Raw genomic sequence first — 27,741 nt, 5'->3', positions numbered from 1 at the left:
TGGATCCATGCGCGCGAATCCGCTAATATTCGTTGAACTCCATCCATGGACCTATTCTGCACATGCCACGTTGTCAAGCTTGCCATGCCAGATGTGCGAAACATGTGGTTTATGCGAGGAATGAGCGGAACGTGTTTCAGAACTTTTTGAGGAATGGTTTACCCTTGCAAGTCTTGTCGATACTTGTGAGCACCACACTTTGGACATGTCTCCATAGTCTCATATTCATCTCGAAATAGTATGCAGTCGTTGATACATGCATGGATGTTATTGTAGTCCATGCCAAGCTTTCGTAAAACATGTCGTGCATTATCAGGAGACTCAGGTATGGTATTTGCAGGTGGTAATATATGATATTTCAATAACCTGAAAAAAATCATAAAACACTTTGAAAAAACACAAATGTTTACAATAATACTATTAAAAAAATAAATCAATGAAGCCTATGTTCAAGGTACCTGAATAACTCAGTCACACTCGTATCGCTCCAACCGTATTTTGCTTGCATACTTAAGAGTGCAAGCAATGTCTTCAACCGAGATACTCGGCACCCATCATATAATGGTATGGATGCTTCCTCTCTAAGCAGGTCAGATGTCTCAACATCCATGGGAATCAATGCATCAATCATTGCCTCCATCTCAGGCTCCAAGATTGTAGGTAGGTCGGGAAGGTTGTCTGTCTCCTCTAGCATTGACGGTATAGATGGGCCTTGCGAGTGGTGGATTGGCTCCTGCAATCCATCCATTGCACGTCCACGAACTCTTCTAATTGGCCGCAAAGGGTGCACTCCCCCTTGGGTCGAGACATCACCCCCCCGGTTAGAAAATTTGCCAACAAGACCCAATCTTATTGTGTATGGTTTTCAATTAGCTTGCGAGTACAATGCATGATTAATATTAACTTCAAATTACCGTTTGCTGAAAATCCGCAATCGCCTAATCAATGATCTCAAATTGAAACTCGCCAAATCGTCGTACGTGTTCTATAGACAATCGGCGTTTTCGTCTAATTGCCAACTTGCATTGAGAGCAAGGACATGGGACACGCTGATTAAGATACGTCTCACGGTCTTGAGCAATAAGACCTTCTTGGTTTTCCATCTTATCTACATTACGGCAAACGAGGCTTAAATGGATAGCTTTATGGAGATGTACGTCAAGTTGCAAGTTGACCATAAATCTTGCATTGTACATAGTAGTTGAGAGATTTTTTGATGTTATATCTCGGCCTTGTATCATGCTCAAGGATTTGTTTGTCTCGGTAGATAATTATTCGTTATTGTAAAAAACTGCACTAGAGGGCTTTGAGTATAAGTAATCCATTTATGAGCATCATTGAGGATCTCTTAGTCTAATAATAAATCAGTCTCAACAAAAGGCATCTTAGAAATGTGGTTTTTTTGTCCTAGGATCGCGTATTAAAATTAATGCCATCTATGAAATTTATCAATTATAGTAATAAAATTTATTTCAATCAATTCTACTCATAGTCATAAGACCTGAGAGAAAATATCCTATACTCAATTTAAGGGATTCTTCTTCTATAACAATACTTTTGGGTTCATTTTGATGAAGTACCGTAATGACCATTAGCTAGGGTATCATTTTCTTTTAGTCCTTCCGTTGACTAGTTGGCATGATTTCTAATTTGTTATGCCTATAAAGTTAATACAAAAACAATGAATTATGCATATCACAATTAGATCCCCTACTTGGACATTATAAAGGACATGACCAATTTTAAGCCATCTTAAAGAGTCACCAATGTACGTGGCCCATGGCAAAGCACATTGCATACCATTATCGATAAGTCTATTATCTTAAATTTCCTTCCCCTCCCTCTCCCTCTCTTTGTCTCCCTCTCTCTCCCTCTCCCTCTCTTTCTCTCTTTCTCTCTCATTTCCTCTCCTAAACAAGCAAAAAAGAAAGTGATTCAAACATTAAACAAGCAAGAGGGAGAGTGAGAGAGAGAATGCACTCTCCCTCCCTCTCCCTCTCTTTTCTTTCTCTCCCTCTCTCATTTACTTCCCCTCCCTCTCCCTCTCCCTCTCTTTCTCTCCCTCTCTTTCTCTCTTACTCTCTCATTTCCTAAGCAAGCAAAAAATAAAGTGATTTAAACATTAAACAAGCAAAAGGGAGGGGGAGAGAGACAATGCACTCTCCCTCTCTTTCTCTTCCTCTCCCTCTCCCTCTCCCTCTCTTTCTCTCCCTCTCTCTCTCATTTCCTCTCCTAAACAAGCTAAAAATAAAGTGATTTAAACATTAAACAAGCAAAAGGGAGAGGGAGAGAGAGAATGCACTCTCCCTCCCTCTCCCTCTCTTTCTCTTTCTCTCCCTCTCTCATTTCCTCCCCCTCCCTCTCCCTCTCCCTCTCTTTCTCTCCCTCTCCCTCTCCCTCTCCCTCTCCCTCTCCCTCTCCCTCTCTTTCTCTCTTACTCTCTCATTTCCTCTTCTAAACAAGCAAAAAAGAAAGTGATTTAAACATTGAACAAGCAAAAGGTAGAGGGAGAGAGAGAATGCACTCTCCCTCTCCCTCCCTCTCCCTCTCTTTCTCTTTCTCTCCCTCTCTCATTTCCTCCCCCTCGCTCTCCCTCTCCCTCTCCCTCTCTTTCTCTTTCTCTTTCTCTTTCTCACCCTCTCTCTCCCTCTCCCTCTCTTTCTCTCTCATTTCCTCTACTAAACAAGCAAAAGAGAGTGATTTAAACCTTCAAGCAAAAGAAAGAGAGAGGGAGACTCACCGATGAGATATGGCGAGCGTGGGGCAGCTCCTCTTTGCGATGAAGGCTCCTCCTCTCCTTCGCGAACAACGGTGGTGGCGGCTGCGGCTGCGGCAAGTCTTCTTCCTCTCCTTCTCTCATGAAAGTTGCTCTCTCCCTCGCTCTCGCTCTCAAAACTCACAATGAAGCAAACGCGAAATGAAAACTGTGCTCCGTTTCGGCCGCTTTTTTTCCCTGTGGAGCGTCGCCGTCCCTAATCGGCGTCGCTACTAGCTGAAATCCTTGTAGTGGACATGATTGATAACATAACTCAAACACTGGATGCGACACTTGATAGCAAGTATGCTATCTAAAATTTCACAATGGAGAACCTTCTTATCACAAAAGGTTATTGGGACTTGATCACAAGTGCTGAGACTGAGCCCAAAATCCTCGAAAGGAATGCAACACGTCATTAGCTTAGGGCACATCAAGCATGGTTTAAGAGAGCTCAAAGGGTGTTTCATTGGCTATCCATATGTATTTCTAATGCTATGCCGATTTAAATAATGAATTGTAGCTCACTGAAGAATGCTTAGATTATTTTGATACAATACTATGGTACTACAATTAGTGCAACAAAAATATAGCTGAAAAAAAGAGTTTAATACGATAGACACGAAAGGGCAGTTGATTGAGGACCATGTGACTAAAATAAAGACTACTGTTGCAGATCTGTTAGAATCTATTGGGATCAAGGTATATGATAAGGTCAATGGTTTTCGGCCTGAGTATAAGTCTTTTGATATGTTAATTAATTTGAATCAAGGTTATAATGCCTAACTTTAATGAATTGGTATCCTTGCTTATCTATGAAGAAGTGAAATTGGGTTTGACTATGAGCTCGAGTAGCTTTAAGAAGAGAGATGCAGCTTTCTCCTAAGAAGATCAGTCATAAATATATGTATGTATCACGTGAGTTCAACATAACAAATTTTAAAATACTATTTTTATATATTTTTACATACAGAAGGGTCCCATAGAAAGGGTTTACTTATAGATTGAATAGAAAAGGGCCTTGAATGCACATTGTCATGCCACTACGTGGACACAATGTGAAAAACTCTAGAATGCATTATCATTTGACTTTCTTATTGATCAAGAGAGTCAATGTGATCTGAGTCATTAGTACTAGTGTGAGTGGCATGAATGGTCCAAAACTACTAGATTTTTGGACAATTTTAGCATATTTTTAATATTATTTATTGTAAAAAATCCAAAAAAGTTAGAAAAGCTTCTAGATTAGGATGGCATGCAAAAAGCAAGTGGCTTTTTCAACCAGTTATTGGATTTTTCATAAAAAGGATAGATGGGCGACATCGCACACGTCGCGAACGCTGTTGATAGGGTGAAAACTGCACTTTGAACTGGAAGAAGAAGAAGAAGTGATTTGGGAGATCCCTCATCAGGTGTCCTAAAGTTTTACCCCCTTGTTGTGTGGATCCAAATGTTGTCTCTCCTATGGTAACATTTACTGTGCTCATGGATGCAGATAGTTTGTTACAGACCATATTGTTGATTGTTAGAGGATTTTTATGCATCTAGAAGAGGTGCATTTAACTCTTTCTGGACAAAAGTCTATCTTTGGAGTTGAAGACATTTGATTGTTGGGCATATGTGTGGGCCCTATGGGTGAAGACGATCACCAGCAAAAATAGACGGGATTGATAGAATGCAAGATTTAAGCATGAATGTATTAGAGATGCGTAGATTCTTCGGTGCATGTGTGTTCTATTTGATATGGATTCCTCACTTTGCACATGTAGCCGATGATCTATATCAGCTTTTGAGGAAAGGTCAGAGATTTCATTAGGAAAGGAAGCATCAGAAAGCAATGAAGAAATTGAAGCAGCTCTTAAAATGTGCTTCTACATTGAGAAAGGCTGACTATTCACATGGAAAATCTTTCATTATTATTGTTGATACAAGCCCAATCAGAATTGGATGGGCAATTGGGGGAGCTGATGATGAGAAAGGGAAAAGATATGCAATATGCTTTGGTGCAAAAGTATTGGCTGAACGACAGAGAAGGTATCCATAGGTCAAAAGAGAATCATGGGGAATTGTGATAGTCCTTAAATGCCATAAGGAGTATTCTATGGGAGCTCTTTTAGTCATTGAGATCGATTGTTTGCTGGTATTGGATATGCTTACTAGTTGTGCTACCCCGGACATTACTATGCTCTAGTGGATTGCATTCATTAAATCTTTGAACCATGAGTTTCAGCATATTACAGGAAGAGATAACCTAGTGTGCTAGACATGTTATCTCGAGCAACATGCTATGAGAATGAAGATGGAATGATGGATAAGCAGGAAGAAGATGACTTTATTGCAGCTGAAAATGATCTTGTAAGAGTGAATTTAGCAATGCAAGGTGTTGCTACAACATTAATAGAAGCTTAAGTGTTTTTGAAAGACAAATATGCAGGAGAGTGGCTCAGAATTGGTCAATACCTCAGTACATTAACAAAGAGAGATGGATGGTCCGATGAGGAATTTGAGAAGATCAAGAGAAATGCCTATGGGTTTTTCTTAAAAGATGGATACTTGTGGAAACATTCTAAAAAGAAACACAGTATGCCACTGCAAGTTTTGGGTGATAGAGCTTCACAAGTAACTATTATGTAAGAATCTCATGAAAGCTTGTGGGCTGTCCATAGAGGTGTTTACTGTACTTTTGCAAAGATTAAATAAAGATATTGGTGGCAGGGTATGTATAAGGATGTTTCTCACTTTGTGGAAACATGCACGACATGTCAAATGTATTCATCTATGAGACATCGGGATGGATTCCAGTCCACATATCCATTGTCTCTTCATTTTAAGTGGGTGGTGGATTTAGTCACGATGCCTACAAGTCTTTGGAAAATGAGATATCTTATGCTTGCCCGTGAAGACTTGAGTAATCAAGTGGAAGGGGGAGCTCTACATACTAAGAGAACAAGTGTCGTGTGTACTTTTCTCTTAGAAGAGATCTTTTGTTGGTATCGCTGTGTGGGACAAATTACAGTAGATAGGGGTGAGCTAGATGCAGATGAGGCTCATGATTCCTTTGCATGGTTGGGGATAAAGCTTCCTTTAAGTTTAGTCCATAATCCTGAAGGAAAGAGGTCATCCACCTATTGTAAAGACATTGGTAAAAACATGTGGAGAGAAGGTAAAAGAGTTGCCACTATTGCTTCCTTATGCCTTGTGGGCTGATAGAACAACTCATAGTTTTGTTACAGGATGTATGCCTGCAAAATTGATATATGGTCAAAAACCTATCATGTCGCTAGAAGAGATGACAATCACATGGAGTGTGCTACCTTGGGAAGAGGAGTTGAATAGAGAGGAGTTGTTGGCCTTGCACATTAGATAGTTGGAAAGAAAGTCAGAAGACATAGAGAAAGAAATTGCAAAATTAAGGGCAATAAGGATACAGAACAAGAAACGGTTTCACAAAAGACGTAGACCAAGAACAAGAACTATACAAGATGGGGATTGGGTATTGGTTTATGATAGTAGTTTAGACGTAAAGTTTCCAAAAGATAGTTTGACCCTATGGTAAGACACATGTTTGATAATGATATATATACATTAAATGAGCTAGAGAGGACAGCCATAACACTTTTGGTAGCAGGGAAAAGAATCAAATTATTCAAGAGGTGCGAAACTACTGTCTATGAGTTGTAAGAATTGGAAGAAAATAGTGGCCATGATATAGGGGGTAGCCAAAAAGATATGGAAGATGCCGAAGCAAAGGATATGGTTGCAAAGGATGAGAAGGACTTAGAATCTAGTGACAACTAGGATTTTGGCATGTATCGGAGGATGTAAAATTCAAAGGGGGTGGATGTCGTACCACTACACGGACACGGTTTGAAAAACTCTAGAATGCATAATCATTCGACTTTCTGAATGGTCCAAAAATACTAGAATTTTGGACAATTTTAGCCTATTTTTTATATTATTTATTATAAAAATCTGAAAATTTTAGAAAAGCTTCTAGATTAGGATGGCATGCAAAAAGCAAGTGGCTTTTTAAACCAATTATTGGATTTTTCATAAAAAAGATAGATGAGAAAAATCTTACATGTCGGGATCACTTTGACAGGCTGAAAACTGCACTTTGAATTGGAAGAAGAAGAAGAGGTGATTTGGGAGATCGCTAACCATGTGTCCTGGAGTTTCACCCCCCTTTTAAAGCCAACGGAGCCATGAGATTTGGGTTCTAAGCAGCAGAGAAGGAGCTGTTATTTTGATGCACGTTTTTGGTCTACGAAGGAGCTCCAAGAGAACTAATGCTTGGAGAGTGCTTCTAAGTAGTGCGAGACAAGGGATTCCATTTTCTATTAATACATATTGATTCTATTCATTGTGCTTTGTCTTTGTTGTGTTTACCTCCTATCTAGTCTTTTCCTTCTCTTCCATCTCCTATCTCTACTTCCTTCTACGTTTGATCCTTGGTGGATTCAACCTTTCAACAGAAACCCCTCCGACAACATGATATAGAGGGCATACATATACTGAACTAATCGGGAGCTTTCTACTCTAATCAAAGGGGTTATGGTCAACATGGTAGAGGTTTTAGCCATGGTAGATGAACCCAACAACATGCATCTCAGCATGGGCAGAATCAAGGAGGATTTGCTGGTAGAGCTGGTGGATACTCCTGTGTGAGAGGGAGATGTCACTGTGGGGAGAGATGATCTTGGCATACTCAGTCCACTCACAAAAATGCTAACAAGGATAAAGATTGCCATTACTATGGAAAGCATGGAACATTGCAAAAAAGTGCTCAAAAATGTAGCTTGATTAGAAGGATAGACAATAGGGCCACTATGCATCTTCTAGTTGTAATATTCCGCGTTAAAAAAATGAATTGGATTTATGGAAATTTTTTTATTCCCCCCTTATCCCTCCAGCCGACTGATGAGCTGGAGGGGGAGGGGAATAGAAGGAGCTATATAAGCTCCTTGGTGGAGCCTTAGGGAGGGAGGGGGACCATGCGTGATGACACGCCGGGAGGAAAGATCCCCCTCCCCTCCACTATTTAAACGAGGGGGGGCCGCTGGAGAAATGGAGGCTGAGCTGTGAGAGAAGAGGCTGAAGGAGACAACCCTGTCGTGAGGAGAGTGCCGCCATAACACTGAGCTGAGGGAGGAGGACGGAAGGCTGCTACCACCTACATCCTGAGACCGCCGCTGCCATCGTCAACCAGTCCACAAAGAGCCGTCAGGGATTCCGTCTTCCTCCACACGCCACGTGTATTCAGAAGCTTCCAAGAAGCTTCTTGGAAGCTTCTAAGGGGGGGATCTTTAAGCCCCCTTTTCCCCAAAAAAAAAAAAGAGTTTTACCCCAAAAGGGCCTTTCTTCCCCCATATTTTAAATTTCCCTTAGGCCCCTTTTTTTTTCTCCCCCCCCCCTTGGTTTTAATTCCCCCCTAAACCCCCTTTGTTTCCCCCCCCCCTCGGGTTTAATTCCCCCTTAAACCCCCTTTTGTTCCCCCCGGTTCTAAACCCCCCTAGGATTTTTTCCCCTTAAAGCCCCTCCCTTAGACTTTGGAAACCTACCCCCGGTTTTAAATCCCCTAAGACCTTTTTCACCCCCTTATAACCCTTTAAAGCCTTCTTCAACCCCCCCCTCATAAATCTCATTTTCCCCCAACTCCCTAAGTTTTTTTTTTTTCCTAATCCCCCGTATCCCCATTATTATTTTCCCCCCTGAACCTAAAAATCCAAACCATCATCATGGCCTCGGATGGTATCCCGTAAGGGGAAAATAGCCATGAGATAAAAGATAGGGAGGGAAAGTAGAGGGAGTGAAAAGAAGAAGTGAAGGAGGAAGAGTGGGAAAAAGACAAAAGAAAGGGAAGGAAGGAGAAGACGGTGGAATTCCAGAAGAAAGAGGAAAAGGCTATCTCACATTCGAACTATGATGCCGCCGAAGAAAGTCCAAGGCGTAGCTGTGGGAGGGTCATCCCCCGGTATCCATGTGGATATCTCACCTCAAAGCCAGGTTTTTCTTCTTGGCGTTAATTCGGTTTTAAGTTGATCATGCAAAGAAAAATTGTTAAGGATAGGATATATTTGTTCGAGTTATTTGTAACGAAGGAGTTTAGCTTATGAATGACAATGTATACAACTTAGCTTTCTTCAAATTGCATCAAGCATTATAAAATTACAAGCAAGATTAACCATTTACTATAGTAATATATTCCTAAGTTGTAGAAATTATATCTTGCACCATTAGTCTTATTCCTTTCGCAACGATTCATGGTAAATGGCTAAATTCAAGAAAGGTTTCTTTCGATGCTCAAATTACTAGGGAGTTATCTTTGCTAGTTGCACATCTTAGCAAGGAAATTGTTGTTATTTGGCATGAGTTCATCCTTAATGAAAATGGAAGTTAAATGTTAGGAATTAACAAGTATAAAAATTAGATATACGAACTCATTTGGAAGGAAAATGTAATGGGGAATTGCTGGATGACACTCTATTAATACTTTTCCCTTGCTATTTGAGGACTTGGGAACTAATAAAGTGTGTATACACCAATTTCAGAGCTAGGCCTTTTTGTCCCAAGGAGTATTGTCGCTCTTTGTATCACCTTGGCATTATGCTATATACCAAATTAAACTATATTGAAAAAGTAAATTGTCACAAGGATAGTAAAACTGTGACAAGACGATTAATATTACCTTCCAAAAGATAACTGAACCAATCTAAACATAGAAACATTCATACCTTAAACACTTGACTACTTTCCTTACCGAAGGGACAATAAATCCATAAAGATAAGAAACTAGGGTTTGTCCCTAAGGTTCTTAAAAGAAGAAATCCTAGGCCTGATATACGTCAGCTTAAAGAATCTAAACAGATTATTCCATTGCAGGACTTGTGCAACATGTATGAAATCATTTAGTCTTGTGATTGATTCACAAGGAGAAAGGGGAAAAACTCTCATCAAGGATGGCAGATCCTTACGCAAGTTATCTTGCAAAAAGATGTATTTTTGGATATCCTTCTAAATAAAGAGAGTTGTAAACTAGAAACTAGCATATCTAAGGCACTTTAGGGATTAACCAAATTGGGTATGCCCTACACCGGAATGTAAGAGATCTTGCCAAGTTACAAGACACCTTGGGAACGAGTGCTTATACACTCAAAAAGGAAAGAACACTTCCTTAGCAGTTTGCCAAACAACTCGGTTGATTAACGAAAATGTTTGTGCTTGCTAGAGATTTTAGAGCTCTGTTTGAAATATAAATTACAAATTAAATGAGTACCTATACTTCAGGTTAAAGGCCTGAAGGGAGAGGCAGTTTCAGTTACCCCCGACTGCCTGCCTAACCCTAACCAAGGGGGTTGTTGACCGCGTCGAGAACGTGGACTGAACCCGTCGTGAGAGGTCTCTCCGTTAAGTTCTACTTGGAGCAGGAGGACGCTTGGGTGCCAGGGGGGCTTTGGCCGTAAATCCCTCGCCTTCTGGGTCTTGCACAAGAGGCTAACGTGACTCGGGATTGGATCTCGAGGCCCGCATACTAGTTGACGGGTGGAAGCTTGGAATAGTGGTCCCTGGAGATTACTGGATAGCCTTCGGGTGGATTATGGATAAGCCTACGGGTGGAACTCCTTGTATTTCAAAGATAAAAATGATGATATGTTAATAAATAACTTGTTTGATGTTGTTTTTCTATGTCACGTGATAAGATTACGTGAAGGAACCTGTGCTTAACAGGGTTAATTAAAGAAGCTGATTGTTATAGGTCAAATTAATGTGTTAGATAATTACATAACTAAAACAAACCGAGGAAAGTGCGAAGGATGGGCCATGGGTTCGTCCTACGGTTGGGTGGTCCCGGTTAGCCGGGAACTTTTCTCAAAAATCTCAAAGAACAGCGGAATGATCATCATCATCAAAACGAATAACGAGAACAATGACCTAAAGTTACGTCTTACCCGATTTACGCTGTTTTAGGGGAACGGAATGGGACTATGCCTTTTAGCAGAGAGGTTGAGCTTTGCATCCCCCTCGTTTCCTATTCTCCTTGAACCAAGTGCAGTGTGAATCCGCTTCGGACCTGGCGTTTCTGCGTAAAGTAGTTCGCTCGGGTCTGACGCTAGTTGCTGCTAGCTAATGACCCATTAGGAAAACCCTAATTCCGGTCGATCCTAAGTGGGAATGGCTAGGATACTTCCGCTACTTGGCAGACGCGGGAAGAACTAGATCGCAAAACCCGTAACATTCCATGGGAGTGCCGGGCAGAGCTTTTCTAGATATCCTTTCCGATGGACTGCTAAGACGTGTCCTGGATGATACTAGGGGACACGTTACACTAGTCATGCATATCTAGAGACTGGTGAGAGACTATTTGCTATGACTTATATATGCAACAAAGGCAAGCAAGTAAAGTTTGATGATGTCTTGTGGTCTAGATTTTGGTGCATTAAACCACATGACACCACATGGTGAGTGGTTTGATGAGTTTAAAGTAAGTGCTAATGGCTATGTATGCATTGGGGATAATTCTTTGTATGACATGGCACCATGAGGATCTTGATATAGGGCTACCAAGTTTTAAGTATACTGATTTGGGACATCTATGCTCAGCATGTCAATTTGAGAAATAATGTAGGTTTCCATTTGCCAAGAATATATGAAATAGCAATAGGCATGTACAACTTCTGCACTCAAATGTCTAGGAACCCGTGCATATTGTATCACTTAGTGGGTCTAGATACTATTTATGTGACCTTTGTGGATGATTATACTAGGTACACATGGATATACATTTTAAAGCATAAAGATGAGGTGTTGGACTACTTTATGGATTTTAAAGCTCATGCTGAAAATTTTTGAATTGTTATGTCTCATGCTTGTGGTCCAATGGTGGTGAAGAGTATGTATCAAAGGAGTTTAACAGATACTTAGCAACACATGGGATCAAGACGCACTTGACTTGCAGCTACACTTCTTGATAGAATGGAGTGGCAAAAGAAATAATAGGGTGATTATGGAGGGAGGCAAGGCCATGTTGAATGAGAACATACCTTTGTCTTATTGGGTTAAAGATATGTACTTATAGCTAGCTATGTAATGAATAGAACACCTACAACATGAATACATGAAAAGACACTTTATGAGCAGATCTATGGCTACAAGCCTAGTATCCAATATTTGAAAGTATTTGGTAGTATTGCTTATGATCATGTTCTCAATGATAAATGGAAGAAACGTGACCCTAAAGTACTAAAGTGTGTTTTTATTGGATACTCACAAGAAAGAAAGGCATACAAGTGTATTATTCTGACTACACACGTGATATTTTTCAGTTTGTGATGTCATGTTTCATGAGTTAGCATCTTGGTATGGTGCTAATTAGGCTACAATATATGATGATACTTCACATGTACATATGGTGAAAATAGACAGCAAGACACTATGTCTATCAATGGACCTAGTCAGGATGCATCTGGTAGTGTAAGTCCTTGGATAGGGAGGCTACAAAGCCATAGGTCTCCATCCACCAACATGGATACATCAATGAGAGAAATAGATAAAGAAAAAGAGATTTTTTTTTTTGATGTTACAGGTCCATTGAATTTAGGATATGACTCTTCTCAGAGTTTGGATAGTGAGTCTGGTATACTTGCAATGGTTACACCTGGAGTTGAACAAATATATATACCGTCTCCTAAGGGAGCATAATCTAGTTTATCTTTGTTGTGGAGATCACAGAGAAAAAGAAATCCTATGCATAGGCTTACCTACAATGGCTACTCAATGAAACATTATGCATACATGACAAAAGTGTAGAAATACAAAGAGTTTACATCTTTTATAGAAGCCTTTAAGAATGAGAACTGGTGCAAGGATATGGATGTTGAATATGAGGCTTTGTTGAAAAATAGAACATGGGATTTGGTTGAATTGCCCAAGGGAAAAATGCCTATTAGATATAAGTGGGTCCATTAGGTAATGTAAGTCTGATGTCTCACTAGAGAGGTACAAAGCCAGATTGATCATGAAAGGATATGCCTTGAAGTATGTGCTAGATTATGAGGAAACATGTAGTCCAGTTGCTAAGATGGCAACTATATGGACTATTATTGTATTTGTTGAATCCAACACCTAGAATCTTTATCAGATGGATGTTTAAAAATGCTTTCTTGAATGGTGATTTGGTGGAACAGGTTTATATGGATCAGCCAAAGGGCTATGTGTACATCCCAACTATTTGTCATATGTATGCACATTGAAGAAAGCCTTGTATGGCTTAAAGCAAGCCCTAGTGGTATGGAATGCTAGGATTATTTCCTACTTACAAACACTTGGATTTCAGCAAGGCAAAGATGATCACAGTTTACTTATCAAGAAAACAAAGATAGAATATGTGATTTTGTGATCACATATGATGCCATACAAGGCATTAATGACATAAAAGCTATGTTGTAGAAATAATTTCAAATTGGAGACTTGGGAGAGTTGAAATTTTTGTTAGGGATTGAAGTTATGTATACATCTCATGGAATATGGATGATATAGAAATAGAATGCACAGAATATGTTGGAGAAGTATGGTATCCTAGAATGCAAACCCATTGATATACAACTAGAGAAGAATGTAAAGCTAAATGTTGATATAGGAATGTGATAGAGAATGTGACTATGTATAGATAGATAGTTGGTAGTTTGATCTATTTGACTATCACTAGACTAAACTTGAATTATATAGTTGGTTTTATCAACCAATTTATGTAGTAGTCAAGGAAACCTGAGATCCTATGAGATGGATTTTGAGAAATGCGAAGGGTACATTGTCTTATGGGTTGTTATATGAGCATGGTAAGCCTATTGAGCTTATAGCTTAAAGTGATATAGATTGGGCTAGCTATGTGTATGGCAAGAGATCAACTAGTGTGGATACACATATTTGGTCTTGGAAGTAGCATGGTTAGTTGGAGTAGTAAGAAACAACTTGTTATGGATCTCTTTAGTACAGAAGTAGAATATAGGGGTGCATCATTAGGTACATGTGAGGCAGCTTAGTTGGTTAAATTGATGAATGACTTAGAGATTTGTGTGGATATACTAGTCAAGCTATGTTGTGATAACATGAAGAGTGTGCTTTTGGCAAGAAATCTAGTCTATCATGATAAGTCAAACCACATGGTGATACATTATCATATCATTAGGGAAATGGTGCTTGGAGGTAGGATAGACCTCATATATATGAAGAGTGAAGACCAAGTGGCAAAAAACATTACCAAATAAGTTCACTTAGTTTAGATTGCTTCTTGGGATATAGGAAGTGACTTGAGCTTGAGGGGAAACGTTGAGATATGAAAGCTCAATCTACCTACTATCTATTAACATGACAGATGGGTGTGTGTAGCTATCTATCATGTGTGTATCTTTAATAAGTTGGTAGTTGACTTAACTAGAGCTAGTCAGTAGTTACTCACTAGTCACTAATACCTATGTTAGATGTAGCTATCTATCATGTGTGTATCTTTAATAAGTTGGTAGTTGACTTAACTAGAGCTAGTCAGTAGTTACTCACTAGTCAATAATACCTACGTTAGATGTAGCTATCTATCATGTGTGTATCTTTAATAAGTTGGTAGTTGACTTAACTAGAGCTAGTCAGTAGTTACTCACTAGTCACTAATACCTACGTTAGATGTACTTTTTTTTTGTGTGATGAATAATGAAGAACATCTCTACGAGCTATCTACACTCTCTTGCCCCTATCTCTCTCTCATCTTTTTAATAGTTCATTCTTTTCATGGCATCCATAAGGCACCCTTCTTGTTTAGTAAACTCTTATATTATCTATAGCTAGGGAGTAGACAAAAAGTAGGCACACAAAATCTTTAATATAAATGATTAGATTATCGTGATACCCTCTTATAAGGTCTCTAAGTTGAAAAGAAGAAAATGAGAGGATATAAAATATCACTAGAAGGGATATATCATTACCTTTAAAATTATTCTCGAAGGGTGGTTTGTCAAAGTGCAACATGTTTGTATGGCCAACGATATGCAGTTGCCTCCAAAAAAATGTGTTTCCTAGCAACACATTATAAGTCTTTAGTGAAATAATCTATGTAATATTTTTTTCATTTCATAAGGTATTAATAATGAAATCTTTGTTGTAAATATAATTCCATCAGCAAGTATTGAGTTGCAACATGTGGAAAGCCTTAATGGAACTTTCTATTCAATTCATAAGGCATTCACACACATTATCTATGTTGATTCAATCATGGATTTTTAAAGTTAGGATAGGGTTTTTATATATTATGAATAGTTTATGGTTTCATCTAGAGGAGATACATATGGATTTATTGACGGGTTTACTATTGCAAAGTCTAATTTCATATCTAAATTGGGAGATTCTTGATGATAAGCTAATGGTGTAGAGTTTTAAATTCAAAATATCTTAGGATATTCAAAAATCCATGATGGTTGGAAGGATCTCAAGAAAAATATGTCTATCATGGTTTATAACCTGCAATATCTTTGTGGCTTTCTTGAAAAGAGCACATTTACAAAGGACAAAGGTATCTTGGCTAAGTATAAATTTTACGGGGGAGGATTGGGACAATGCTATAAGGAGGCTTTGGAAATCTAGAGAGTACGATCATAAGGATGATATTATGAGGTGTAATGTATACCCCCAATCCTTGGATTTTTTTTATAATACCTATTGACAAACTCTTGCTTTAGGCTTTGAATACATGAGATAGGAATTTAGATTGGGTATTTGGGTTCCCTTGGATTCTGATACGAATTGCATGCCTTTTTAACTCAAGGTACAACTTATAGCACACGAAAAAATAAAGGAGATAAATGTTATTTACAATTGGAATCTAAAGGATATAAGGGATACCTTGGAGTTGCTAGACATTGCATACCCTAGACATAAGTTCAAAGTCAATGGTATAATAATTGGAAAAAGATTCAAACATTCTTTCTCTTGTATGAGTTATTTTCCTTCCACAATAGTACGTTTTGAGCCATGAATATGAAAAATTTATAGGATCTCATCTTGTTTAGTGACATTGTTAAAAGATACTGTTTAACACAAACTTATAAGACATTGTGAAGTAAGTTGTCTTTCGAGTCTATAAAAATGAAATGATTACATTTACATAGGATAAAAAGCTTTTCATTACATTGAAATAAGTCACAAATTGAAGTGCAAATATACAAGAATAAAAAATAATAAGGCATCACATCAGTTTCTATTTTCTTCTATGTTTCTCTTGTCTCTAACACCTTCTCATTCTTTGGCACTATAGATTTTCTATCACTGATCTTTAGTTTTCTCACAAGAGCTTTTTTCTTTGGCAATTAGAAGAATTTGAGTTTGATAGATATTGACCTTTCCCTTGCTCTTTTTTTTTTGGCTTTTTTCTTTGGCAATTATAAGAATTTGAGTTTGATAGATATTGTTGTTGAATCGACCTTTCCCTTGCTCTTATTGGAATTTTTTTTTTGGAGGAGAAAAGTGTGGATCGATTGGTGTGATTTCTCTATCCAAAATCCACTTAATGCACCACTCTATTATCCACCACATAGATGACTCAAGTTTATCCCATCACTACAAGAATAAATGTAATAGGTTAGTGAAGTGATAAGGGTATCTTAAAAATCAAACAACATGAAGTAAACTTACATTTATCCCATCTATCTTCAGTGAATTTAAATCTATTATTTTGCAGAAATTTGAAATCACTCTCCATCCGCAAGTATATGCATTAGTTTACAATGGTAGTTCTTGTTGGAGAAAGTTGTAACGATTTTTATGATTAGTAATATCGTCATATGTGGAGTCCAAAGAGGTAGACAAAGCATGCTAGCACTACTAATGGAAACTTATTGCTAAAAAACACAAACAAATCAAGTAAAATATTAAAAAAATCAAGAACACTCTATTAAGGATTTTGGGAATTTTCATATACTTGGGAATTTTACAGAATGGCCAATATTTGGGCACATGGTCAAATTGTTACTCCCTTCCCCCTTGAAGATGAAACTTTTTCTAGATACTATGTAGATGATAGTACCAAGTTCCATGTTCAAGAAAGAGATTAAGATTTAGCCACATGGTCAGAACTTTATTTCTTATTTGAGAGTGGAACTTGGAAGATTCTTGAATTCTCTAATATAGTATTCAAGTAGGTCTCCATTCAATGCACATTCTTTCTTGGCCATGAATACCACTTAGAGAGTTCATGAGAATACTTTCTTTGGCAAGCACATCAATATATATGAGACTCCAATGCACTCTACAAAGCAAAAACTGTAAGTAATAAATATGACAATAAATAAGTATAAGTTAATCCTTCGTATAAAATTGCAGACCTTTTGACATAAGAAAAAAAGATATGATAGATTGTGATTGAATAGTTTGAGACTAGACAAAACTAGAAGTAAAAGGGATCTCAAGGGCAATTGCCTCTAGAACCTTTAATGGGCTAGCCTTTGGTCCACTATTTTTACTGTCTATATAAAATTTCCTTATTATCTAATTTTTCCTTGCCATATTGGCTTGATAAAAAATCATAGCACAAAGTGATAGGGGATATCTGAGTGTGTAATGTAGTAAGAAAATATATACTGCGATAGATATGAGCTGACACAAATGGAAATTTCTACTCACATCATATCATAAGAATGGAAGGGGAAGGCTTGGGAAATGATGTGAGGAGAGAAAATAAAGTTTTTCAAGATGCATGAGTTGCACTACTTCGTTAGTAGTGGAATGGGCTACAAAGACTGAAGAATATAGGGAGGGAATGTATCACAATTTAGCATGAGGAGACATAGCAGATCTTATCACAATTAGCTAGGTATGGACTTTCATGAAAAGTTGAAGGCACTTCACAAGCCAAGGGAGACATTGAAGGAAAGCATCACAATACAACGCGAGTGAAGACCAACGATCTTTTCAAGGTGTTGTAGTCACACTGTTTTGTAATAAAGTCAGTGGAAGAAGAGACTAAGAGGAAGAAATGAGGTGATCACAAGGAGGAGGTTGACCTGAAAATGCCATTAGTGTTGTAGCATGATAGTAAAAATATAGTCCACATAGGCTAGGTCCCATATTATATAGTTCGGATAGCCCATGACATGTGATATCCTATCGTGACTAGCATTTTTTGTGATCCTTTATGTGTGGTCCACATATTTTAGACACACATGCCTTCTTTGGCCATGTGTTAGGTCAAACCAATGGTGTAAAAAAATCTATGGTAGGTTTCTCATATGCTTTTTGACCCAATCTGGCATCTTGAAGATTGTCCTGCTCTTTTAGTATTGTTTTCATGCTTTCCTACATTTTGCCACACCGTATCTTGATCTCAAGTCTTCAGTCACTTATTTCCAAAATAAAAAGTAAGGAGAGTCATTTTCCAAGGTTGGATTATTGTTTTTGTGCCGTATCTTGACTGCACTAGTATTTTCTCGTATTTGTCTTTTTATTGAAGTATTTAGGATATAACCTACCTCTTCATCAAGATACAAAGTGAGGATGGACTTTTCATGTGGTGCCATATAGTTATTCATACCGTATCTTGAATCTTTAGATGTCTTATCCCAAAAGTTTTCAAGGTTCCCTAGATGTGGACACACACAAGAGGAAAAGAAGAAGGTTGTCTATAGGTCAAGGGGTTTAGTTTACGCTATAGTATCTCTCACTCTTGAAATTCCTTCACCTTCTTCTCCATACTTAGCAACAAGTGTGGAAATGCCTACGAAATCTCCAAGAAAAGATAAGTCATCATTAAGGGCTCTTGGATGATCTCAAATCACAAAGGTTACTCCTTTAGAAAGGCTCTTGAACTTTTGTTTTCAGAATGGCATGGAGTTATCTTATTATGCCATTTCAAAGAATATTTTCAACCTTGATTAGCATGTTGATCATGTCTTGAGATCATGTGTTGCACTCTTGCAAAAAAAATTGTGTGGAGGACTTTGCCAAGTTTAAAAGTTTAGCATTATCTATGGTTGAAAAGAATACAAAGGAATATGTGCATATACCTATTTAGAACTCATCTTTAGAGAAGTCCCTATTCAGAAGGAAGTGTGAAACTCATTATCCTGAGAGATTTTGTGCAACTAATGTATTTTTTTCTAGTCATTTGAGGAAATACATGCTTATGTTAAATTCAATTGGATTGATTGTATATACTCTCGTTAAATATCCTACTAAATCTAATAAACAACAATTGGAGATAGAAAAATCTTATAGATTTTGTCGGCTAGATGAGGTGGTAGATGAGAAAGACACAGAGGAACATATGGACCCTTAGCACAAAGCATCTATTGTGCTGACAAAGTAGATTTTGCTTAGTTCAAAGCTGAGACCAATATTGAATAAAGCCATGCAAATGTAGACAATGCATTCAACTCCCTTTCTTGCTATATTGTTTCTTCTCTTCCAACATTTTCCATCAAGATCAATGAATATAGACATCTAAACGATCTTTGATCTAAGAGAGGATTATTCTTTAGCAATCATTGCAAGAGATTCCGATGGTGCAAATGGCATAATTAATGTCAAGAATGAACCCAATGAAGAGTTACGTAAACTAGATACAAAAATTGTAGATGAAAAGTTTATTGATGTAGCGGATGCTCTTTTGTTATGTTTTAACAAGGTAAGAGATACTAAGAAAGGGTCAAGGATTGCTAACGAGGATTTTAATCCCTCTCAAGGTTGACTTGGGATTTCAAATTTTGGAAGAGAACAATCAGAGACTATGTTAAAGAATTGCAAGACACCAATGAGATATCATTGTCAATTAATCTATGGAATCCAATTAAACTAAATTATGATGAAAACCAAGTGGTAATATTATCTTTAATTTTGTAAGATACATTGATATGTTTGAGTTCAACTTTCATTTGGTATTTCTCTTTTTTGCAATTTGAGATTACAAATTCTGATAACTTCTTAGGATATGGAAAAGGGTCAAAAGTGTGGAAAAGCAGAGTGGAAGCAAAGATTGAGGTGTGCACAAGAGGGAGAGAAGAGGTCAAAAGTACAAGAACAAGTTTTGCTTATTCAGTTGCTCATGAAAGTACAACTTGGGTCACTCTTACTCAAAGGTTGATGTAGACCCTTGGGTTGTTTATATAGCCCCAACTGGCTAGGATTAGGGTTTCCCCTTCCCCTCATGACCATTCTCACTTGCCTGCCCTTATCCACTCCTACATAAGGAGGGTTCATATGCCTATACTCTCAACACCCCCCTCATTGCCAAGTGGCATTGAAATACAAAGCACAAGAGAATGCCACCCATTAACCCAAATTAGGATGCCTTTATAGAACATGCTTACAAGGATGGTTATAGTTAGAAGGGATACAGGACTTAGAAGAGTCGATCATCTGTGGCTTGGGAGGCAAAATTGGCCTCCAAGTCCTTAGGTACTTCTGGGACATTTACTAGTGATATGCCCAATCTTTTTGCATTTATTACACTTCATTTTTTGGGATAATTCTTCCAAAAATTACTTACAATATGCCAATTTTTATGACAGAAGGAGCACTTTGTAGAAACTGTATGGACTAGCACTTGCTCACGGGAAGTAAATGTTGAAGTGCCTTCGTTATGGTTCCTCTTCTCTTCATCTAGGTATGACTGGATGGTACTTGCCAACGTTGGGTTTGGGATATTAGTAAGGGTAGTAACAAGGGTTGGAAAGACCTTCTTTACAGAGTTCAGAAGGATGGCAATGGCATCTTCATCATGAATTGGTGTTTGAATGGAAGCCAATCATGCCATGATCCCCTTCATATGTGAAATAAAATTACTTAGATCTTCTCCTTGTTTATACTCCAAGCTATAAAATTTGATCTTTAGAAAAATCTTGGAGTTATTCCGTGTAGCGCCGTAGAGCCTTTCAAGCTCATCCCACTTCTCCTTGGCACTGGAGAAGCAGTGGAAAATTTATCAATACGATGAATTAAAGATTCATCCAAATGAAGCATGATGATGGTTTGAGCTCTTTCATTGTCTTCTACATCAAAGGGATTCAATGGGTCAATAACTTTGGTCCCTTTCATAAAGGACTAGTAGCTCGTTTCCATTATTTTACCAGGACTTGCTAGGGATGAAAATCTTTTCCATTAAACTTGTCGATTTGAGGCCTTACATCTGCATAGGCCATGGCCATTATAGAAAGGTCTTACCTATTGCATTAGGAAATGGCAGTGTCTAGTCCTTTATAGGTTTCCAAGTACAAATCAAATAATAGAATTGATAGACCTACAAATGATAACCAACTTTAAAGCTATAAGGATGAAAAAGGTTGGAAATCATACATATGTAATATCTCAAGCTAAGATTTTGGCATTCATGTCCTTCGAACAATCCTTGATTTAAGTTTTATTGTTTTCCTAGGTTTCAATGAGGTGAACTTTGACTAGACTTCAGGCTCCTTCGCACCATGGAAGGTTATTGTGACTTGATCCAAGATATTTTGAAGCTTGACTTTAGGTGATTTTTTATATATGTGCTAGATGTGAAGTGATTTAAAGAAGTAACAACGGGTGAGTATTGCACAATTAGATGTCATCCAAGTGGTTTTGTAGTGATTGACTCTACAAAATTTCACCAAGGCAAGAATGACGCATTCGTACTACCTCAACAATGCGAGCAAGTATATTAGAAGCTATTTATTTTTATATATATTACTTCTTGATACATTCTCAAAATACAATAAATATCTAAGCTGCTTTTTTTTTGTTTTTTAAATGCAGGTTTTGTATCACCGAATGGTAAACAATAACGGATAGTGGCACGTCATCCCCATATCTAATCGTTCAAAACCAATATATGGCAATGCTACTTACATAGAGATAGTTGATGACAATCCAATAATCAATTATGATATAATCAATGATGATGCACATTTTGATGCCATGATTGATGATATATATGATGCAGTGCAAGATGATCCCTGCGAGGATGCTCAAGGAAGCACAGAAAAGCAGGCGATGTTGAGGTAGTTCATAGGAGGTACCCAAATCTTGAGGATCAGCGATTCTCGGATGATTGGGGACGCACAAAAGTGAGGGATTTGCTTCACAACAAAAGATCTCACCTCATGACATGCGCCAGGGAATCATTGCGGAGATAGGAAGAGGGGCGTGGAGCCTATAGCCAACCACCTATGTGCCATCGCATAGAGTGAAAGAAAGCCAAGAAGAAAGTAGTAGAGAAACTGAAGAGTCGCCATCACGCAGAGGTGCGACGCATCCAAATGGAAACCACGGGATCATCGCATTACGGATCAAGCGGCAGAGAGTCGTGAGAGGCAGAGTTTGTAAGTATATTTTGATTTCTAGTTTTTTAAAATGTATATTTCTTTCAATTCTTTATATAATTTGTTCTAATACATTGTGTCTCATAATTATTCGTATATATCGTATTGTTTTGCAGACTACTATCGTTGGTAGGATACTTACTCCTAGAGAGGTAGGTTACCATCGAGGCCATAACCGCGCAGTCACATGGCTTCACTTCTATGAGGAGAGTCTCATCACTGAGGACCAATACAACCGGGCTATGAGGATTCGATAGCTAGAGGAGGTATGTTTTTCTTACTTTTCTATTAAAAGTATAGCTAATTATAACTTTTTCTCCACCATGTTTGTGTAAGCAACCTTGATCTTTTGTGTGTGTAGGCAAACTTGAATGTGGAGCATAGCAAGGAGGGGGATAGCGACGCTAGTAGCCATGGTGTTGCTAGCGAAGATGTTTCTTCTTCAGATTCGTAGAGGAGCACCATACCTCCTCTATGGCCTTGTTTTCTTGTATATGTATTATCCAACTTTGAGCCTACTGTTTGTAGCCACGCTTTAGGTCGCAAGCACTTAAACTCCCCATGTAAATGCTTTTGATCTATAATGAATATATGGACTTTTATTTTCAATTCTCGTGCTTTTAGATCCATTGTCTTTTTCCCAAATGCACAATCTGATGTATGGGAGGGGGAAAAAGAAATCAAAGAGCATGCTCTTTGGTTTTTTTTCTCCAGTTCTCTTTTGCGCGTCTATCCGCGCGTCAAAATTGCAGAAAACGCCAATTTATGAGCGCGTCTAAAATGTAGAGGACACGCACTTATATACGCGCTACATAATTCAAATTTAAAAAAGAAATTAAATATATTTTTTTAAAAAGTGAGATTTTTTATTTTCCATTCGCGTCTATGGGCACTTGTAAAAGCGCGTCTATGGGCATGTCTATATACTCGTCTAATTTGCAAGGTAGACGCGCTGGTAGATGCACAAAATAAATTAAATAAATAACAATTTTGGTTTTTTTATGCACTTGTTTTCACGCGTGTATATGTGCGTCTGTTGCACGTCTATTTCTACGTGTAAATTCCTTAATATATGCGATTATAGACGCGAATTTGTAGACGCGCAAATAGACGGCTGGGTAGACGCACTCGTAAGATTTTCTCTATATTCAAAAATTGCGGCTAAAAGTGCGTCTAAGAGGCCTTTTTGTTGTAGTGAATTGATAATAAATTTGCTCTTTATTGAGGCTTAGAGCAGTCACTTTGCGATTGCGAATGTTGATTATGTTCATCTAGACCGGAGACAATAGTGAGATAGCAGACCTCATGAAAGTAAAGAGTCCTAGAGTTCTTAATCAATTGTTTATGATAGATGCTCATCACCATTTAGGCATTACAAAAGCCTATGATTATAAATTTTTGGAATGTCTAATTAGATTAATGATGTTCATAGTTAATGAATCTAGTTATGCTAATTTATCTAGGTATACTAAAGCTTATGCTAATGTCTAATTGATTTTTGCAAATGAAAATGATTAATAATGTAATACTCATATTTGTTAGAAGATGACATGTGGTTCCTAGAAAGAGTGAGATTGATGATGACTATCACGATGTGTTTCACTACAAGGAATTGGGCAATTAGCGACGCCGATTCGCGATGGCAGATATCGGCATCGCTATTGGCGTCGCATTTGTGACGCGAATAGCGACGGCAATAGCGACGCCGCAAGAAAAAAAAGTGCGGCTGAAACCAGAGTGCCGTTTTCATTTTCTTTTCTTCGCCTTTTAAGAGCGAGAGCGAGGGAGAGAGTGAAGGCTTTGTGAGAGAATAAGAGGAAGAGACTTGCTGCTGCCGCTGCCGCCGCCATCGCCATTGTTCGCGAAGGAGAGGAGGAGCCCTCGTTGCAAAGAGAAGCCGCCCACGCTCTCCATATCTCATTGGTGAGTCTCCCTCTCTCTTTCTTTTGCTTGTTGAAGGTTTACATCGTTCTCTTTTGCTTGTTTAGGAGAGGAAATGAAAGACAAGGAGAGGGAGAGGGAGAGGGAGAGAGAGGGAGAGAAAGAGAGGGAGAAAGAGAGGGAGAGGGAGAGGGAGAGGGAGAGAAAGAGAGGGAGAGTGCATTCTCTCTCTCTCTCTCCCTTTTGCTTGTTTAATGTTTAAATTACTTTCTTTTTTTCTTGTTTAGGAGAGGAAACAAGAGAGTAAGAGAGAGGGAGAGGGAGAGGGAGAGGGAAAGAAAGAGAAATAGAAATAGAGGGAGAGGGAGAGGGAGGGGGAGGAAATAAGAGAGGGAGAGAAAGAGAAAGAGAGGGAGAAGGAGGCAGAGTGCATTCTCTCTCTCCCTCTCCCTTTTGCTTGTTTAATGTTTGAATCACTTTATTTTTTGCTTGTTTAGGAGAGGAAATGAGAGAGGGATAGAAAGAGAAAGAGAGGGAGAGTGCATTGTATCTCTCCCTCTCCCTTTTGCTTGGAGGATGTTTAAATCACTTTATTTTTTGCTTCTTTAGGAAATGAGAGAGAAAGAGAGATAGAGAGGGAGAGGGAGAAAAAGAGAAAGAGAGGGAGAGGGAGAGGGAGAGGGAGGGGAAGGAAATGAGAGAGGGAGAGAAAGAGAACGAGAGGGAGAGGGAGAGGGTGAGAGAAAGAGAGGGAGAGGGAGAGAAAGAGAGGGAGAGGGAGGGGAAGGAAATTTAAGATAATAGACTTATTGATAATGGTATGCAATGTGCTTTGCAATGGACCACGTACTTCATCAAAATGAACCCAAAATTATTGTTATAGAAGAAGAAACCCTTAAATTGAGTATAGGATAATTTCTCTCAGGTCTTATGACTATGAGTAGAATTGATTGAAATAAATTTTATTACTATAGTTATAAAATTTCATAGATGGCGCGCATTAATTTTAAACTTATACTCAAAGCCGAGATATAACAAATAATTATCTACCGGGACAAACAAATCGTTGAGCATGATACAAGGCCGAGATATAACATCGGAAAATCTCTCAACTACTATATACAATGCAAGGTTTATGGTCAGCTTGCAACTTGACGTACATCTCCATAAAGCTATCCATTTAAGCCTCGTTTGCTGTAATGTAGATAAGATGGCAAATGAAGAAGGTCTTATTGTTCAAGACCGCGAGACGTATCTTAATCAGCGTGTCCCATGTCCTTGATCTCAATGCAAGTTGGCAATTAGACGAAAACGCCGATTGTCTACAGAACACGTACGACGATTTGGCGAGTTTCAATCTGAGATCATTGATCAGGTGATTGCGGATTTTCAACAAACGGTAATTTGAAGTTAGCATTTTTCATGCATTGTACTCTCAAGCTAATTGAAAACCATACACAATAAGATTGGGTCTTGTTGGCAAATTTTGTATCCAGGGGGGTGATGTCTCGACCGAAGGGGGAGTGCACCCTTTGTGGCCAATTAGAAGAGTTCGTAGACGTGCGATGGATGGATTGCAGGAGCCAATCGACCACTCGCAAGGCCCATCTATACCGTCAATGCCAGAGGAGACAGACAACCTTCCCGACTTGCCTACAATTTTGGAGCCTGAGATGGAGGCAATGATCGATGCATTGACTCCCATGGATGTTGAGACATCTGATCCGCTTAGAGAGGAAGCATCCATACCATTATATGATGGGTTCCGAGTATCTCGGTTAAAGACATTGCTTGCACTCTTAAGTGTGCAAGCAAAATACGGTTGGAGCGATATGAGTGTGACTGAGTTATTTAGGTACCTTGCACACAGACTTCATTGTTTTTTTTCAAACAGTATTATTGCAAACATTTGTGTTTTTTCAAGGTGTTTTATGATTTTTTTCAGGTTATTGAAATATCATATATTGCCACCTGCAAACACCATGCCTGAGTCTCGTGATGTTGCACGACATGTTTTACGGAAGCTTGGCATGGACTACAATAACATCCATGCATGTATCAACGACTGCATATTGTTGTCGAGATGAATACGAGACTATGGAGACATGTTCAAAGTGTGGTACTCACAGGTATCGATAGGACTTGCAAGGGCAGACCATCCCTCAAAAAGTTCTCAGACACTTTTCGCTCATCCCCCGCATAAACCACACGTTTTGCACGTCTACCATGGCAAGCTTGACAATGTGGCATGTGCAGAATAGGTCCACGGATGGAGTTCAACGAATATCAGCAGATTCGCGCGCATGGAGCCACATTGACTCTACCTTCCCAGGCTTTGCGCGAGAGCCAAGGAATCTTCGGCTCGGTCTCGCCATGGATGGTGTGAACCCATTCGGTCTGCGCTCGACTTCTTATAGTGTGTGGCCTATAGTGCTTGTCAACTACAAGATTCCTCCATGGCTTTCTACGAAGAAAGGACATCTCATCCTTAGCTTGCTCGTCCTGGGCCGCTACAAAGTAAAAAATATGGACGTCTATCTTTGTCCATTAGTCGATGAGCTTAAGATTTTGTGGGAGGAGGGGGTCACGTGCAAGATATGAGTAGGCACGATGGTCGGCGGTCAGCCAACATTCGAGCCATTCTCATGTGGACGATGCATGACTTTCTGGGATTGGGAGAGTGCTCAGGTGAGCAAACCTTTGTTCTCGCTGGTAATATCTATATTTTATTTCATTCAATCAAGTATTCACCAGGTCGTGGATCGCCTTGCAGGTCTCGTTACCTCAGGTTATCATGCATGTCCATTGTGTGGGCCACAGTTAGACTGCCGAAGGTCATGAACCATGAAGAAGATGGTATATCAAGGACACGCCGCTTTCTTGCTGGAGGATCATGAACTCAGGGAAGGTTTTCTTGGACGACCTCCAGCACGTATGAACGCTGCAAGCTGGTACGAGCTGAAAATGGTAAACCCGAAATCACATCCAAATGGAATGCGACAGTTCTCAGTTTTCTACGAGTTGCCATATTGGACCCACTTACAGGTCAACCACTTGTTGGATCCCATGCATATTTTCAAAAATGTGGGCAGCTTGCTATGGGACCACATCACAGGAAAGAGAGACACTATAGGGTCACGAATGGATTTAAAGGAGGTAGGTAAGATGGAGGCGCTTTGGCCGCAGTCGAGTGCTGAAGGGGGAGTGCAGCTTCCTCGCGCTCCCTAGGTTTTGTCTACCAAAGAAGAGCGCATTGTGAAGCAAGTAATCAAGTCTATCCGCACTCCGACGGGTATGATGCGTTCTCTCAGGTCCGCATTTTCTAAAGATGACCAAATGTCTGGGCTAAAATCCCATGATTAGCATAAGATATGTCAGGTTTGTGAACAGAATGGATTTTAATTAGCGTGGACATTTTGAAATTTGAAAAGTGACCATTATTCTTAATGGTTTCTCATTTGTGGCAGTTTGTCCTATCGATCGCAATCGCGGGATGCCTAACTCCAGAAATTCGCGGGGCCATTTACAAGTTGTCGACTTTGGTGCAATGGATCTCACAGAAAGAGATTAAGACGTCCTCTATTGAATCCACAAGGCAGGGAGCAGTTGAGACGGTCTGTCTCTTTGAGAAATACCTGCCCACTAGCATGCTCACGATACAAGTTCACCTTCTTGTGCATCTTGTGGACGAAGTGGAGATTGCTGGACCTGTCCATATGCGATGGATGTTCTTCCTAGAGCGCTTCATGAAAACCCTGAAAGGCTTTGTGCGAC

This window comes from Lygodium microphyllum, chromosome 7, assembly GCF_053477565.2.
Source record: "Lygodium microphyllum isolate KBCC chromosome 7, Lygodium_microphyllum_v1.1.10, whole genome shotgun sequence".
Lineage (NCBI taxonomy): Eukaryota > Viridiplantae > Streptophyta > Polypodiopsida > Schizaeales > Lygodiaceae > Lygodium > Lygodium microphyllum.
Note: the sequence above shows the minus strand (reverse complement) of the source record.